The sequence below is a fragment of the Molothrus aeneus genome, chromosome 3, assembly GCF_037042795.1.
Source record: "Molothrus aeneus isolate 106 chromosome 3, BPBGC_Maene_1.0, whole genome shotgun sequence".
NCBI lineage: Eukaryota > Metazoa > Chordata > Aves > Passeriformes > Icteridae > Molothrus > Molothrus aeneus.
This window is the reverse complement of record NC_089648.1, coordinates 5398841-5415760: the sequence shown is the minus strand read 5'-3', so window position 1 is coordinate 5415760 and position 16920 is coordinate 5398841. Positions and strand designations below refer to the sequence as shown.

Below are 16920 nucleotides of genomic sequence, written 5' to 3'. Positions count from 1 at the left end.
CTCCCACCTCTTTCTCCAGCGTTTCTCGTGGTTCTGCTGGAACAGCAGGAACCCAAAATGTGCCAAATGAAGAGATATCATTTTAATTTATGGGAGTTCTTAAAAGGCTCCTTTAGGTTCAGATTAAACCCTACTGCAGGTTCAAGGGAAAGTTTAAGAAAATCAATTTTCCCAGGCTAAAAAGAGCAAACCCACTGTAGTCTATATAGTGCCCTTTGTTACTGGAATCAATAGCTCTGTTCCCAGGGCTGAATAATCACTTTTTTATATAACATTAGTACACACACAGACTTATCTCCTCCAGACTTTGTTGTTGAACTGGCAGTAAAATATTTTTGACATTTAACAGTTTCTTGCTCTTATCCTTGTTTAATATTTCCCTATATCTGAGCCTTGCTCTGAGCTTGAAATGGGGCGATTATTCCCTGCTGTGGCACTGGCGTGGAGTATAGAAATGTTTCAAATTAACATTTTCCCAAGAAATCATGAGAAGTGTCAAGCATGACGGTAGCTGAATGCGGCATCATTTGGGTCTGGTTTTGGCCAGGAGTGTTTTCAGGCTGCCTGTTCCAGAGTGCTGGAGTGAGAGCACATGTGGACAGGAGCTGTGTTTGGAAGCAAATGGTGTGAGGAGGAGCTGATTGCCCCCGTCCTGCCCTGCACCAGGGGGTGTTTATTCCATGGGCTGCAGGTGCTGTGAGGAGCTTTGTCCCCCTTGCCTTCAGCAGGATTTTCCTCCCATCCAGGGGTGGGAGCATTCACAGAGCAGAGTTATGGACCCATAGCAGGGCAGGTGTGCAGGTACCTGGGTGCAGGGGTTGGACAGGAGGCTTTTCATGCCCTTAATCTTAGTTAGAATATTGCAAATCGCCTTGCGAGGACACGAGCCCTCCGCCAGCCTAGGAAAGGCTGACAGGAACAAAGGGGTTTGCTGGTTTGTTTCAGTAATTCAGGCTGATTTCCTCTCTGTGTTTTAAGCATCACCTTTCCCACTTACAGCCAGCAAGGCCATGATTAGGAGGGCGTTGTGCGCCGGTGGCGGTGGCTGTCGCACATAATGGTTTGACATTTCGGATCACCCACAGCTAATCAGCCGGACGTGGCAGCACATCCCAGCCGGCCATTAGGGACGTGTGGCTGCCAGTCCCCTCGCTGCCAGGGCAGGGGCAGGACCAGGAGGGTTTCCACAGGGCTGGGGAGCATCCAGCCTGCAGGGCCTGAGCCCCGTGCCCTGCTCCGGGCACCCCGGCTTCCCTGCCAGCAAGGGGCTTGATCCGTCTGCTGGAGGACTGGAGATCTTCCACCCAAAATCATGGGAACCAGCGCTTTCCACAGTTTCCTGATGTTCAAAGAAGCCACATGCCATTGCCAGTTTCTGGAATCCTCCAGTGTCCAGGCCTGGCAGCCCAAAAAAAAAAGAATAAAAAGGAAGAAATAACTGTCTTGTTTCTCAGGCCTCTTGTGTGGCAGAGTTGCTTGGGATATTTCTTAAAGCGTTTGAGCTCATCCACTGCTGAGGAAACAGGATTTCTGCTGAGGTGCTGTCCGGGCTTGGGATCTGCAGCCAAGTGGGGAAGGGCTGGGCACCCTTTAGGAGCTGCCTGAGCAGCGGGATCTGGCATGTGCCTCTCCAGGCTCTGATTTTGTGACAGAGACCTTGTTCTGCAGATTGCAGGGCTTTGCCTTTCAGGGGCTTTGCTGCTGCAGAGCATGCCCAAAACATGCTGAACTGCCAGAGAGAGATGCAGGTGAGGTCTCTGCTAATCTCCACTTAAACCTTCAAATGATTGAAGTATCCAGTGTTAGCGATGGCATGAAGAAGTCAATGTTGAGTGTGGTTCCTCCAGTGCCCACTTAAAGATAATGTGTTTTCATGGACACAGTTCAGCATATAAAAGACAAGTTTCTACCTGGTTACAGCACCTTGGAGTAAATGATGAGTGCTAGGACTCCTTTTTTGCTTTATTTTTTTTCCCTCTTCAGAAACAGTGAAATCAAAGTCATTTACTATGGCTGGTGCTCCTGTCAGTAAACATTTGCTCAGCGTCCAGCTGAGGCTTTGTGGAGAAGGTGCCAGGTTTTTGCAGAGCTGGCTGGGTGTCTGGGACAGGCTGTGTCCCTGAGCAGCAGCACTGCCTGCAGGTGACCCTGGGACAGGGCTGGCTCACCCACAGCACAGGTATCCTATAATTTGCCATTTTCCTGCTCCGCACAGTGAGGTGATGCTATGCTACCTGGGCTGATGTCCTCCAGATACATCAAAATGCTCCAGAGGCCTTTGGAGCTTGGGCTGGGAGAAGGAAACTATGGGTGGGTGCTGAAGAGATGAGGAATGAAGGTCTCTGCATAGTTGGTGGGAAATCCCCTCCAGAGTGCCCTGCCATGTCCTATTCCATCACCAGAAGGATGCCTGGATGCCTGGACTGCTTTTGGCCGTACCTTGTTCCTCAGAGCAGCTCTCCCTCGTGTGTGCCATAGGGAAATCACTTGTTGGCCGAAATCCCAGCATGTCCTTGGGGCTTTGTGCTGCTCCCATGGTCCTGCAGCCCCTGCAGCTCATGGAAACACTTCTTCCCCTGCACTGCCCTTCCATAACTGCTCAGCTTCTGGGGAGAGAGCACGGAGAAAGCAGCGACGACACATCTTTGTTTTCTGGGGTTTCTCCTCATCGGCTTAATTGCAATAACATTTATATCACATAATATAGTGCAGCAGGGTTGTAATTTTCCTATCATCCAAATTGCAGGCTGAAAATGCTGTTAGGAAAGGACTGTAGAGACTGAATTGCTGCTTTCAAAATGACTCCTGTTAACTGACAATGTGACCGGCAAATGGCTCCCAAAGGCAGCGTGGCTGGGAGCAGCCCGTGGAGCTCCAGCCTGGCATGGCTGAGCACACACTGAATAAAACATCGGGGCCTGGGAGCAGCTGTGTGTCTGCAAACACTCCTGCTCCTCGCGGGGACACCCATGCCTGCTCCTTGCTGAAGGAAATTCTGTTCAGACGGCACTTGTGGAATTCAATTCCCGCATTTGTGAATGCTTCCGCGTCCCCGTGAGCCCCGTTGGCTTCCCCTGGCTTTCCTGGGGTTGGTATTTCAGTGGTGCGTTCATGTGGGATGCGAGGGGCTGCTTCCCAGCAGGTGCACAGCCAACCGGGTGAGTTAGAGGCTCGTTTGTGTAATTTAGGTCCTTGATGAAATGCCAGTGCTTCAGCTGTGACCTCTGAAATCCCTGTCTGCCTTGGGAAGCACTGAGAGATGGGCTGCAAACTGCTGGGCCAGTGGGTGACATTTTCTTCTACCTGTACCTCTGACTCCAGGCAGGCTTTGGAAGTCCAAATGCCAGCAGTGCAAAAAGGGTTTCACCCAAATAAATCCTCTCTGCTACTGGGCTTTCAGAAACGCTTGTGGAAAAGCATTTTTGTAGGTTTTGAGTCAATAGCTTCTGGCTGGGGTTGGGGTGTTTATTTTTTTTAACATTTTGGCTGCTAATAGAGGGTTTTGCTTGATTTCCCAGCGAATAGTCCCACCATGTGTGCGTTAGCATGTGTCATAATCTCTGTCATGCTTCCAGGTTTGGTTTTAGCTGTAAGAAAAAGAAAATCTGGTATTTGAGTCTCTTTTGAATTGTTGTGTCCTGTTCCACACCACCATCAGGGTTTTTTTTTCTCCTAAAGATCCCAAGCAGGGTTAGTGTAGCACAAACCATGCTGTGGCTCTTGCTCCAACTGGTCCACAAGTTAGTTCTGTAAATGTTACTTACAGTGAGTATTAAGGTCTTTTTTCCAAGCAAAGTAACTAAATGTGCTGGTAGTGAAGCCTTCTGCATGTATAATTCTGCCACAAAAAGCCCACAGAGGCTTTTGATTATCCTTCCCTCCCTCCCTCCTTTCTTTCTTTCTCTCTTTCTCTCTTTCTCTCTTTCTCTCTTTCTCTCTTTCTCTCTTTCTCTCTTTCTCTCTTTCTCTCTTTCTCTCTCTCTTTCTTTCTCTCTTTCTTTCTCTCTTTCTTTCTTTCTCTCTTTCTCTCTCTCTCTTCCTTCCTTCCTTCCCTTCCTTCCTTCCCTTCCTTCCTTCCCTTCCTTCCTTCCTTCCCTTCCTTCTTTCTTTCATTCTTTCTCCTCCCTGGAAGAACTTTTTTCTTTTCTGCACGTCACCAGAGCCGAGGCCTCAAAGTTTTGAAGCGCCAAGTGAAGAAAGCAATTTCATGCTTCACGCCACTGCTAATTTGTCCTGTTGTAATCTGCAGCCAGCAAGCCCCTTCCGCTGAAGTTGGAGGATAATGAAGGGTTTAACTTTTCGGTTCTGTCAAATTAGTTTGGGGGGGGAGGAGGGGCTGGGGGGGCCCAACGAGGCCACTTCCCTTTGGGGCTGTGGAGATTGTGTGTGCAGACAAATAAGTGAGCATTACAGGTGATTCCGTCCCTGCGCCGAGCAGAGAGCTCCCATTTATCGCCATCAAATGCATTAAGCTGCGAGTCAAAGCCCTCCGCTTTCTGCTCGCAGCGAGTCTGGACCAGAAGGCAATCAAGCCATAAGGGTCATTTTCTGCATGAGCTAACCTTTTCCTCTCGTAGGGTTTGAAGCCTTTGTTGACAATGAGATGCTCAGTGGGAACATTAAATTAACACTTCATATTCGTGGCTGTAAATTTACTGGCAAGCTGAGGAAAAGTCAGGGAAAACAAACACTCCATCATTTCTGCTTCATTTAGCTGCTGAATGGGGACACTCTCACCTGCAGAGAAAAGAGGTCAGGGCAAACAGGGATAATTTTAATCTGACTCTCAGCCTAGTCTTTAGTGGCGGTGGATTGTGTTGCGTTCTGTGCTGAAAGTAAAGGTGAGAGCGAGGTGAGAGCAAGAAAATGGATAAGTGCTATGTGAAATGCTTCAGAGACCTTGCCACGGGCAGGCAGGGAGGGATGGCAGGCTGGTTACTACGGAAACTAGCGGGCTAAATATTATTAATTTTGCAAACTACAGAACCAGTTTGCTCTCAGATAATGGCTGCACCAAGATTTCCTTGTGCGGGCCGGGAGATAACCTGGATAACCTAGAATTCCACCGCCAACAGCTTTAGAAACGAGCTGTTTTTCACTTCGATAACGATGCTCTGTGTGACTCCATCCAAGCCATGTGTTCCCTGTCTCTGTCTCTTTCCCAGGTCGTGGCGATAGCTTTCAAGGCTGATGGGCAAATAATGCTTGTCTGCTGCAGCGCTGACTAATGTGACAGCGCTGGGCTATCACCAGCTGTTAATGTGTGTGACATCCCTGCCCCGGCTCCTGAAATGCTCAGGGTGTCTTAAAAATGGCTGTTTGCGGGTTTTGCCGTATTCTGTCGGCAGATGAACACAATAAATTCTGTGGAAAAGGAAACCTGAATTTCAGAAAGGTGTTTGGAGGCACAACACGTCTGATCCGCAGCAGCGCTTGGATCTGCTGGGGTTGCCGAGGCCGTTTGTGTCAAAGAGCAGTTCGTAACAGGGTTTGGATATCAGAATTATTTTTGGTGGGAGTTTCTTCTCTGGCAGGAGGTGATGCTCTTGTTAGGGAGCTGAAGGGGCCGTGGGCTCCCCAGCAGGGCTCACCCAGAGCATCCTACTGGCCTGGCCAAGCATTCTGGAGCAGTGGGAGGGAGGCAGGGAGCAGAAGAGAGGAGGAGATTAAAGCAGGGACAGTGACAAGCCTGTAGTGAGGAACCCTTTCAATAGTCATAGTCCTTGGCATGCAAGGACACACAGCACTGCTTTTGTTCTCAGACTCAGATTAACTTTTGGTTCAGGGGTAGAACTTGGAGTGACTCGGTGCAACCGTGTCTCCCAGAGGGAAAAGCACGGGCAGGTAACAGGTGAAGTGGAAAGCACAAGGCGACTGTCACCCATCTATTCCTCTGACTCACATTGGGTGGCTTGTCCTCTGCTGCAGCTTCCCCAGCCTGTCTGTTCACACCCATTGTTAGCACAGTTTTTAGGGCACTTGGGAGAAAACAGCCTTCACTGAGAGGTCAGGTTTGTGTGGACACACAGCCCTTCAGGAAGGTCTGGGAGAAGAGATTTCCGTGGAGTGGGGACATTTTTGTGATAGAGGTGTTATGGGGAGTGGTGGTAAAGGGGCAAACTGCATACAATAAAAATACAATAAATTCAAATACCACTTATTTTTGGCCAGACAGCTTTCTGATCCAGTTGCAGAGGATTGCAATGCCATCCAGCAGTGCTACCAATACTTTAATTAGCTTTCCTTGCCTGCTGACAGGCTGGAATGAATGTCTGTGTACCTGTGCTCAGGAATTTGGATTGTGGGCAAGGAGAGGAAAAGATGCTCCGCTGAGGGTGAGAGGGGGAAGATTTTAAGATCCTGAAAGCAAAGAAGGAGGATGAGGGTCAATTAGCTAAAAAAGTCTCTCTGAAGGAAGCCAAGTGTGTCTGGTAACGCTGCCCACAGCTTCCCCCCGGTGCCGTGCAAAGGGTGGCTGTGACATGGGCAGCCCAAGAGCCGAGCTGCGTTGGGTGGACAATGAATTCACAGATTGTCCATGGAAAAGGGCTCCTGACACGCTCACTGAGGAGGGCAGCAGCCCCACAGCACGTCCCCCTGCCCGGGCATTCCTGCTGGTAGCCAAGGAGATGTGCTGAGGTGCCCTTACAGGCAGCTGCCAAGGGAGGGGAGAAGAATCTGGGCAGGCGAGGTGGGCTGGGCACAGCTGGGGCACGGGCAGTGTCCCTAGGCTGGCAGGCAGAGAGCCTCCCCTTGGCAGGGCTCCATGCTGGGGCCTCATCCAGGACAGCTGACAGCCTTCCCCTGTCACTCCCAAGCTGCTGGGGACTCTCCCTGTGGTGGGAGAGAGGAGAGAGTTCTCCATGGAGCAAAGCATTCCTTCCTCTCTACCCTCCTGAGGAAAGGGCAGTGGGCTGGGGGAAGAGAAGCAGTGGGGCTCTCTGGTCCCATGCTGGACGTGGCTGGATGTTGGAGATGCCTGAGCCAGCCATGGGTGCAGAGCAAGGGTTGCTAGGCCTCTGTGAAATATTTCCATTTATTTTACTGGCCTCTTCAAAGATAAGGCTGAAACACACAGTCCTGCAGTTGGGAAGGGAAAATAAAGAGGATCAGGCACGACCCCCACGCACACGTGATAATTTCTTGCCCTGGCTTATCTTGTAAGAATTATAAGATACTGAGTAGGAAATAAATCATGATGTCAGGACCAAACGCCATTTTCTTGCTTGGTGTGATTTGCAGCATGGCAGTCAAACCAATAGATTTCATTGCCTGGCGTGGGGTTCTCCCCTTTAATTGAATTATACCCCGGCAAGCGAATGGGATTCATTGTCTGCGATACAAGGAAATTACCATTTGATGAAACAATGCTTTACTCCTCGCTCACCTGCACAAACATCCTTCAGGAAAGCTATTATGCAGATATCCTTGATTGCAGACTATTGTTGCTTTTGATCTCCATTTGCCGTGGCAGCACCCAGGGATTGCGCCACGGAGCATCTGAACAGCCCTGGCAGGGCTTGCTGCCTGTTCCCCCAGAACCTCAGAAGGCTGTTCTGGTTCCACTCAATTAAAATTCTCTCTGCTGCAGGTAGGCAGGCAGGTACATCAGTGCATCACTGGGTGTGTCACAGTGTCCTCAGTCTCTCCTCAGGGGCAGGGCATTGCAGAATAATTAATACTAATGACCGGCAGGAACCCCATTTCCTGCTAAATTATTAACTCAGAAGTGACAGAAAGATTTCTGTGCCCCCATCTGTGTTGCTGCCACAGCTAAGGTGGCGAGGGATGCAGTTCTAGATCTGGAGTATTGGCTCCTGTCCCTGCAGCCACAGGCCTTTGAGGTGCATTCCTTGGATTTGGAGTGTTCAGTGGGCTTTGGAATTAAAACTTACACTTAATTCCTGGTGCTCACAGCTGCGAGGAAACAGAGAGCCTTGAGTTCAAACCCCAGCAGGCAAGGGAGAGAAGCCAATCCACGTAATGATGAATTTCCAGCTGAAGCTGTGCTTTGGGAGGGGAAAGGCTGATCCCTGAGCTTCTTGGGGCCCGCTACACTGAGATGCTTCTGCAGCAGCCTCGTGTTGTCAGCTGGCTTGTGCAGGAAATACAAAATGCTCTCAAAACGACAGATTAATTACCTTGAATAAACTGGCCTTGACAAGCTCTGAAGGTTTTCAAGCCATTTTCTCTCAGTTCTGAGCATGTGCCCAACACTGCAGGTCCCCCCTTCTGGATGGGCTTGCTCGAGTGGGCTTCTAGTGGCGTTTGAAATGTGAGCTGGTGACAAAATTACAAGGTGGAAGGATGGCAACTAATCAGAGCACAGTGATGCCGTTCCTAATTAATTTACCAGCAGCAGCCACTGATCTGTGCCATTATTAGCAAACTTATTAGTGCTGTTTGCAGGAGTTGCAATAAACACATGGAGCTTCTCTGGGAAAACTCCGCCACTGCCTCACCACCCTCACAGGGAATAATTTCTTCCTAATGCTGGTGCTTTGGAACCCATAAGCTCCTTCCAGGAAGAAGATTTTGAATCCAAACCAAAGTGCGCCAAGCTTCCAGCTGCTGGGAGGTTCAGGGAAAAGCGAAATATTCTTCCATTTGAGATCAGTGGAGGGCAAACTTTCATTTATGCCCCTTGCCTTGATCAAGGCTTAAGGGCTGCTCTCTCATCCAGGGCCCTGTGGAGCTGACAGGGAGAGCAGTGCCTTGTAGGGCTGGTGTTTTCCTGATGTGCAGTGGGCAGCTTATTGTCAAATTTTTGTCTAAGGGATGAAAAGAGAATAAATTAAATTTTGTCTGGATGCACATGTCCTGCAATTAATCTTTCACACTAATCTGAGATGAGTGAGATCTCAGCTGAAGGTGGGATGGTTTTTAATCCCTGTTCATGTTCTGCCTGGCTCTGGGGCCTTGGGGTGCTCAGATCCTGGATGTGGGTGGGCAGAGGCAGCATGCCTAGAGCAGGCTCTGTTCAGTCTCCGGAGGAATGCGAATTGCTCCGCTGCCAGTGTTTTTCCTGACCATCCAGTAACTTTGTAATTAATGTGTTAGCTTGTAATTAATGTGTTAGCTTGTTGCCAATTAACAAGCAAAACCGTCTTGGCTGCCAAAGGCTTTTCCACTCCCAGTGTATTCCCTTTTCTCTCCTGCCTTTCATCTCTGCAGTGGGGGGAATACCTCCAATCCAGCCATCTGCCCCTTCCATCCAGCAATTGTTCTTGTGGCTCCTGGCCTCCTCCCACCTCAGAGGCAGCCAGCCCTCTCCGGCCTTGCCATGCTGCTCCAGGAGTTTTCTTCCTCCTTGCATCTCTGATCCTGCTTTTCTTCCCTCTTGGCTGCTTGCCCAGCTCTTTGGGACCATCTCCCTCTGTTTTCAGACACCCAAATCCTGCTGCTCCATCCCAGAGTCTCCCCTCCAGCTCTGCTCTCCTGCTCCATTGCAGCACCAGCGCTCCCTCATGCAGTCACCTCTTTATTCTCTCCATATGTGGTGTGTGTGTGTCTCTGGCAGGATATTTATATAAATTCTTGCTCGCTGCCTCCATAAAATACCCGTTCGGAGTGGGGCTGGGTGGGGTGACCCAGATGCACAAGAGGAAATGTTTCATATCTCGAGGAGCACCGTCTGTGCCCCTTGGCAGCCCCTCCCGCCCGCCTATCAGATGTAGGGCTTAATGGGCTTAAGAATTAGAGCAGCTGCTTGGTGCAGAATTTATTGACTGGCTGTGCATAACGAGGGGAATTAAAATCCTAATTGGCTGAGCTGCTCCCCGTCACCTGGAGAATTTTTAACTTTTCTCAGGGCTCCTGGGCTCTTCCCTCCCTGCTGCCTTGCTCAGGTCGATAGCCTGCGCCAGGGAATCGCAGAACCCTTTATGATCCCTTTAGGATCGTCCAGTCCACGTCCTTGGGATGGTGCCACCCTCTTCCCCAGTGGTCTCCAGGAGGAGGCAATGGTGACAATGCTGTCTGGTGTCCACTGGAGCTGGCCACCTGCTGCAGCTTTTGGAGGAGGTGTTTCCAGTGGATTTCTTGGTGTCACCCAGCACCATGCCAGCGAGGCTGTGTTGCACAAAAAGGACGTTGAAGTGTGCCTCGTGTAGCTGTGGCCACCAGGCCTTCCTGCTGCCTCTCCTGGGAGCCAGAGCCAGGCCTCTGCTCTGGGCTCTGCTGCAGCTCCCAGAGACCAGGAGAGGCTTTTCCTCCTGCATCCCTTGCTCTCAGAGAGCCTGAATGGGCACGGAAATGGCCTCACTTAAGGCTATGTCTCATTACTACATTAAGTCAACAACCACTTGAGTATCCAAGGATTTTGATCAAAGCTAGATATTGAAAGGGGGACAAAGAGTGGCAAACTTATTTGACTTCCGCTTATTTCCAGAGCCTGTTGAGCACTCGGCTGTACTCCTCACTGGCCTGAAGTGTGCCTGGGAGAGCGGCCGCCCGCTCTCTGCTCCTCCTGGTCAGAGGAGAGGCTCTAGGCTGAGGGGAGGGAGGGCAGTCTCCTCCCTGCCTGTGCCTCGCCTCTGGCAGCCAGCAAAGGAGAAGGGAGGTGTCCCCCTGTCCTGTCTCTGGGGACAAGGGACCCTGTGGTGTGGCTGTCCTGCAGGACCCCCCGGAAGCTCACAGGGATGCGCTGGTGGGACAGGCACCAAGAGCTGCTGGGATCTCGAGTGGGCATTGTCCAGAAAAAGGCAAATCCAGATTCCTGCCTCCTGCTTGGGATTCACTCAGGTCTCTTGAATTCCATTTTCTCAGAGTGGGGAAAGGCAACTGGCTTCTCCTGCTTACCTGCAGCATCCTCTGGGGATGTGAAGAGTAAGGAGGCAGGAGGAATTCCCAGTGTGAGCCTCAAACTAGGCCCAGTTTGGGGACCTGCAGCAGGTGGGGTATGCCACCAAAAGAGCTCTGAAACTTTGGGCATCCATCGTGCTGTGCCCATCTTTAACACAGACCCTCTTCTGCCCCTGCCAGCCTTGTCAAGGCCGTGCTCCTGCAAGATGTTGGTGCCACACCGAGCTGCCAGCGCAGCAGCACAGAGTCCTTGGGATTTTTTACGTGGAAGTCCATCAGGATTTCGGATTCTGCTGGAGGCAGTGGGGTTTTACTGCAGAGTGTGTCATAGTCAGCCCTGGCTCCTTAGTGCTCTGTACCTAACGACGGTGTAGTAAAAATAAAAGTAATCTACAGTAAATGTATCCCGGGTCCTTATTTAATGATAAAACCCCCTCAGTGCAGTGAAAATAAACTGTTAGTGAGTCTCAGTAGTGTCTACAAAGAGGGTACTATCTCTTGGATTAATATGAAGTCCCCTCCAACAATTCTCAGCGTTATTTGCAGAGGGCTGGAAAACAGCAAGAGGAGCAGCAGCTTTCATGTGTTTGGGTTTTTTTTTTTTCCCTTGCAGGCACGTCTAGGCATCATCACTCTGGGCTGAATCAGACCTGTCTGAGCATTCACCCTCCTGTCACAGAAGAAGCAAAGGATGCAGCAAGGCTCAGAGGTACTCCTGCCTTGCATTAAGCCCCACTTTTGTTACCATCCTGAAAACCCTTTGGAAATATGAAAGCAGAAACCTGTTCTGGCTGTGGCTGAAAGGCCATTGAAACCCAGAGAGCCCCCGAGTTTAACGGGGGAAGTCATGGTGAAGGCAGAGTGCAGCATGGGAATTTGCATTCAAGAGGGAGGAAAATGAGGGATTTGGGCAGAGAATAACTGATAGGTGCTGTGAATTCATTAAAAATGGGCTATAAAAGATACACTACAAGGTTCTGGTGGCAGACCAACAAAGCTTTTTTCTTCCCCTTCATTGTTTCTACTGTCACAGGATCCTCACAATAGCGGATAGTTTAGCCTTGTACTCCACGGTTCGTTATCTATTCTTCTATTTATTAATGCATTCTTGGGTCTTAGTGATGTGATAAACCATCCACGCTTTTCTTTTATGCTTTAATAGGATTCTTCTGGAACCCCCTCCATGTTTACATAACCTTGCAATTCACAGTTATCTATCATTTATTTCCTACTTTGTGCACTCTTGATAAAGCCGTGGTGCCGAGGGGCATCAGTGCCCCAGCTGTGGGGTGTCACCCATTTGGGCTCCTCGGAACAAAGCCTTCCTTCAAAAACAGGGTCTGTTCCAGAGGGCTGTCCCTCTGCAAGGGCAGGAGGGAATCCTCCAAATCCAGGAGGTTTGGTGCCCTCCATCCCTCTACAGGAAGGTGGTCCAGGCTCATGAGGGTCTCCAGGCAAAGGGACGGGGGTCCTGTGAGCCCCCAGCCCCATGGAGGGGCTGAGCTTGACTTCAGAAATAAACAATTCAGTGTTTTCTCTGGGAGATGCCAGAGCTCCTTGGGAGTAGCTTGGCTGCTGGGACAATTTGCTGCCCAATGGAGCTGGGGCAGAAACTTTTTGTGTCAAACAGGCTTTGGAGGAATGAGCATCGGCGTCACTGCGGGGCCGTTCTCCATCAGAGGCAGCAAATCTAAATATGCCATCTAAATATGACAGCAAACCTTTATTAAGCATACCAGGAAAGGGATGCGAGACCTCATTTATGATTTCATTCATAATCCCTTCAAAATGAGTTGGTACCAGTATGTGATAAGTGGATTATGTGTTAGGCCCAAGTAAAGCCAGACACAATTAGTGCTTTAATAAACCGGTTGTATGCATTACTAACAACTAAGTCATAAGGGAATTGGCGTATTTACAAACCCTAATTAGTAGTTTGTTACTGTGATACCAAATTTAAACAAATCTGCAGCATTGCTGACCATCTGGGTTAGAAATCTCTGTTTTGAATTTAATTAGGAAATAGTTGTGACAGAAAATTGGTCCTTATTAGTTAGCTAACGATCAGCATTGCCCTAATTGAAATGAAGAACTGGCTGGCGGGTTTGTGAGATGTTTAGATACAAGCAGAGACAATCAAAAAATATTCTCTCACTTAGGACTTTGTGAGCTGCGGTGATTGATTAAGTAACATCCCCTTGATATTTTAGCAGCTAAAATGCAAATGACCCAGTGATGAACATGCATGACAAAAAACCTGGCAATTAGAGCTGTGCATTTCAGGGTTTGCTTTTAAAAGCAGTTCTGTGGGAGCGGGCCTGGTGTGGGTGCTCTGAGGGCACAGCTGTGCCTTCACCTTCACCTTCCTCCCCTCAGGCATCCTCAGGAAGGGCATTGCCTCACCTGGAGTGGGAGCCTGGTGCTTTCCCAGTCCTGGTGCTTTCCCAGAGAGCAGCTCTGACTTGCTGAGGCACAGCCAGCCTGGTTCTGGCACCCAGAACTTTGGTGGGACCTGGCTGTGTCCAAAACCTGCAGCTCTGCCCTGTCCCTGCCGAGCAGACTGTGGGTGGCCAGTGGCTGATCCATGTGGGGAATGACCTCCAGATTGGTTCTGGAAGCACACTTGGGGCAGAAGTGAACATCCCAACCTTGCCATCAAAACACAGGCAGGCCCTTCAGGACACAGGCTGCAGTTCTTAATTCATTTGTGCTTCCTCCCTTTATGGTGCTCCACAGGACTCCACAGGATGTTAGGATTCCTGGAAATGTTTCCAGATGAAAGAAAGCACACGTTGGCAATGTCACCCACCCCAGTGCTGCTGTCAGAGCAGCACTGGGTACCGAGGAACTCTTTCTGTCTTGGAGCAGACAATGAAGTTTCTGTAGGGGCTTTAAATCACTAAATGTTGAAAGGAATTCCCCGACGGCTTCATCAGTCACTGTGTAAGATTGTTAGAGATCTCCACCAGCTAATAAATTTGATTTGGGGTTTGTTTTGCTGGCATTTACACAAACCCTCCGAGAACTATAGTTACTGTATTCCCATACAGTGTCTGAATTCCGAATTGAGATGCCCGTTCCCCTCTCCTCGGGGAGGCGAAATAAACCTTTGCCACAGAATATGAATGTCGGTTGTTTTTCCCGGTGAGCTGGTGCATCATTATTATTTGAGGAGATATAGTGTTTGACAAAACCATTTATTTTGTTTCAAATATTTTATTGAGTAATAAAACTCGTTTGTGTTGCTGCCACATGGGGGGATTTGTGCCTGTTAGGCTGGGAGGGAGGCGAGTGAAGGAATGGGGCCCTGCCATGCGTCCCTGCTGTCCTGTCCTGCTGCACCAGGCTGTGCCTGGGGAGCTGTGCAGGCTGGGGGTGCAGGGGGATGAGCTGAGCCCCCCAGCCCTCCCTGCCCCACCCTCCAGGGTGCTGCAGGCTCAGGCGGCCGCACCGAAAAATAAAGGCCGTGTTGTTTTCTGGGACGAGTATTTTTTTTTTTTTCCCCTACCCAGCACTCACAAGTTTATTATGAATGATCCCTTTTCACAGATGTTCCCGTTCTGAATGGGGGAGCAGCAGCGTTTCAGTCTAGAAGGATCCCCTGTGAGCAGAGCCAAGTGCAGCTGAAGGAGGGCGAGAGCTGGGGCTGTGCCCAGGAGCCCCTGGCAATGGGCTCAGGCTGGGGAGCTCGGGCTCACCAGGAGTGCCAGGCAGGCAGAGCCTGGCTGGGCTCCCTGGGTGCAAACCCACTCCTCTCCCTGCCCTGCCTCTGAGCTGGGGCTCAGCAAGCTTCGCTGCAAACCCCGCTGTGTTCTGCTCTTTCCTTGGTTTTCTTCTCCTACCCTGGCATCTCTCATCTGTGAGATGGGGCCACGGGGAATTCTCTTCCAGCTCAAGGCTGCCCAGGCCTGGGGACACCATGCCCTCAGAGATGTCTGGAGCAGCCTGGGTAGGAAGGGCTTTGCTCAAGGGGAAGCCAGCAAGCCCTGGATTTGGATTTTTGCAGTGCTCTGCTGCTTCATGTCTCTGTTTTACATGCAGATGTTTGCTTGAAGGGCTCGCAACAGGCAGAAAGGTTTGAGTTCTCCTGTTTTAACACAATCAGGAGTGTCCTTTCCATGGGTGGCAGTGCAAAGGAGGCCCTGTGAGTGTCCATGCAGATGTGCTGCTGTAGCTGCCTCTCAGTGCTGGTGCTGGCAGCTCCTGGGGCCACCGGGGCCACCTCGTCCTTCACCCGCCAGCGGCTGGGGAGTGACACTGATGGTGTGCAGCAGGAGCCCACCTGCCGTGAGCAGCGTGACAGCTGCCACCGAGCTTTCCAGGGGGGATAGGAGGGTTTAATGTCCTGGAAAATGCAGGACCCCGTGGAGCATGCAGAGCATTGGCAAATGGGGACACATGTCACCCGCACGGTGCGCGGGGAGCCTTCGCTGCCACCGCCCCCAGGCCTGGGGCTCAGCCCCCGGGTGTCCTTGTCCCCTGGTGTCCCTCGTGCCATTTGCTTTGGGGAGCTGAATCCACTCGCCCTGGGTAGGGCAGGTTGTTGTTGTGCAGTGCTGAGACCCGGCCACAGGTGCTGCCCAAAGAGTTTCAGGGTTTGTGGTGGACGCTCAGCATCGCTTTCAGCTCATCCCTGAAGCACTGACTACTCCAGCTGGCCAGGCAGGAACAGGCTGTGCAGGGACCCCCACCTGGGCACCAGTCATCCTTCTGGGGAGGTTTAAAAGCATTTCCTTTGGTGGCTGCCTCGACCCACATGTTTCGATGGCCTCAGGCACATTCTGTCACCGTGGGCGTCTTGGCCACTGCCAAGGTCATCACCAGCAGCGTGTGGGGACTCGTGACTCGCCTGGGAGATGGATGGGAGGCATTGCTTCCCTTCAGCTGGTCATTAGTCCTCGCTCTGGAAAGGCTTAGCAATTCCGACCCAGTAAATTATGTGCCATTCCTCAAAAAAGTGGATAAATAAATGGGGCTAGAGCATGTCTTTTTTTTCGTCCTGAGCTTCGGTGTATTGATTTGGACATATTTCCAGGCCGGGAGTAATCAATTCCCGGGCAGAATAAAATAATTTCGGGCAAACTCTTGGAGCGGCTCGTCATTAATTTGCCTTTGGGGCCGGGCGGGATGCGCTCAGCATCCTCGGGAGCGGTGCCCTGGGGATCTCCCGGGGCTGCCAGCAGGGAGGGCGGGGGCCGCCGGGACTAATGAATGCGCTGTGTTTGCTCATCTTTACAGAGTCCCTTATTACTGCTAATTGGGAGGGACAGTTCAAACAGGCACAGAGGAGCAGTTGTCGCGGGAGCGTGACTTGCTTTCCTAAGGAGCGGCCGGGAGGGAGCCCCGCGCCCGGCGCATCCCGCCTTTGTCGGGGACCCCTCCGGAGCCGGGCACGGCGGGCAGCTCGGGAGCCGCGGCCGGACAGACGGACGTGCAGCTGTCCGGGACGCGGAGGAAGTCAGCGGCTGACGGAAGGGGTGGGCTGCTGGCTCTGCTCATGGGGTCGGGGATGTGCTCGGCATTAATGCGCCCCGCAGAGCCCCCGGGGTCTGTGCCCTGCCTTGTTTTGGGGCTCCCTGGCAGGAGGGAGATCTCCCCTTTCCGTATCTCGCCTTTCCCAGTTATTTATACGTTTGAGTGTTCTCATCCAAGCTCATATTCCTTCATTTATTGCTGCTTTGCCTAATTAAAACCTTTTGGATTATTCCCCTGCACGCCGAGTGCTCCTTGCAGCTGGGTACCAATTCCATTTCTACAGCAGGATTGACCCGCTGCACTCATTTTTAAGAGATTTTTTTTTAACGTTACTTGGGGAAAACAGCTGTAAGCATAAATGTTTCAGAAATAAGAGGAGGATGGGCTTTGTTTCTCAGCCACGTTTCGGGTTTGTAGTGCTGGACAGCAAAGGGGAGTGGGCTCAGGGAAGTGAGTCCGTGGCAATGCCAAGGGTAGGACAGGCACTGTCCCTCTGTCCTTCTGGAAGTTGGGGGTGTCCCCTCAGGCTCAGCATGTGCCCAGACATGCAGTGGAGCAGATGGGGCCCCCTGGGTGGGCTCAGGGCTGCTGCTGAGAGCTGGGAGAGAAGGGAGCTGCTGGCTTGTTTTGAGAAATCAGGTC

The 16920-nt window shown here is 51.1% G+C and overlaps 1 long non-coding RNA gene across 2 annotated transcripts in view; it reads left to right on the top strand.

Annotated features, from left to right (window-relative positions):
• LOC136554255 (uncharacterized) overlaps positions 1–16920 on the top strand; it is a 66413-nt gene that overhangs the window by 17382 nt on the left and 32111 nt on the right. For both annotated transcript variants that reach the window (XR_010783305.1, XR_010783304.1), the window contains exon 3: positions 11417–11512. This is a non-coding gene — a long non-coding RNA (uncharacterized lncRNA). The remainder of the gene's footprint in view (positions 1–11416; positions 11513–16920) is intronic.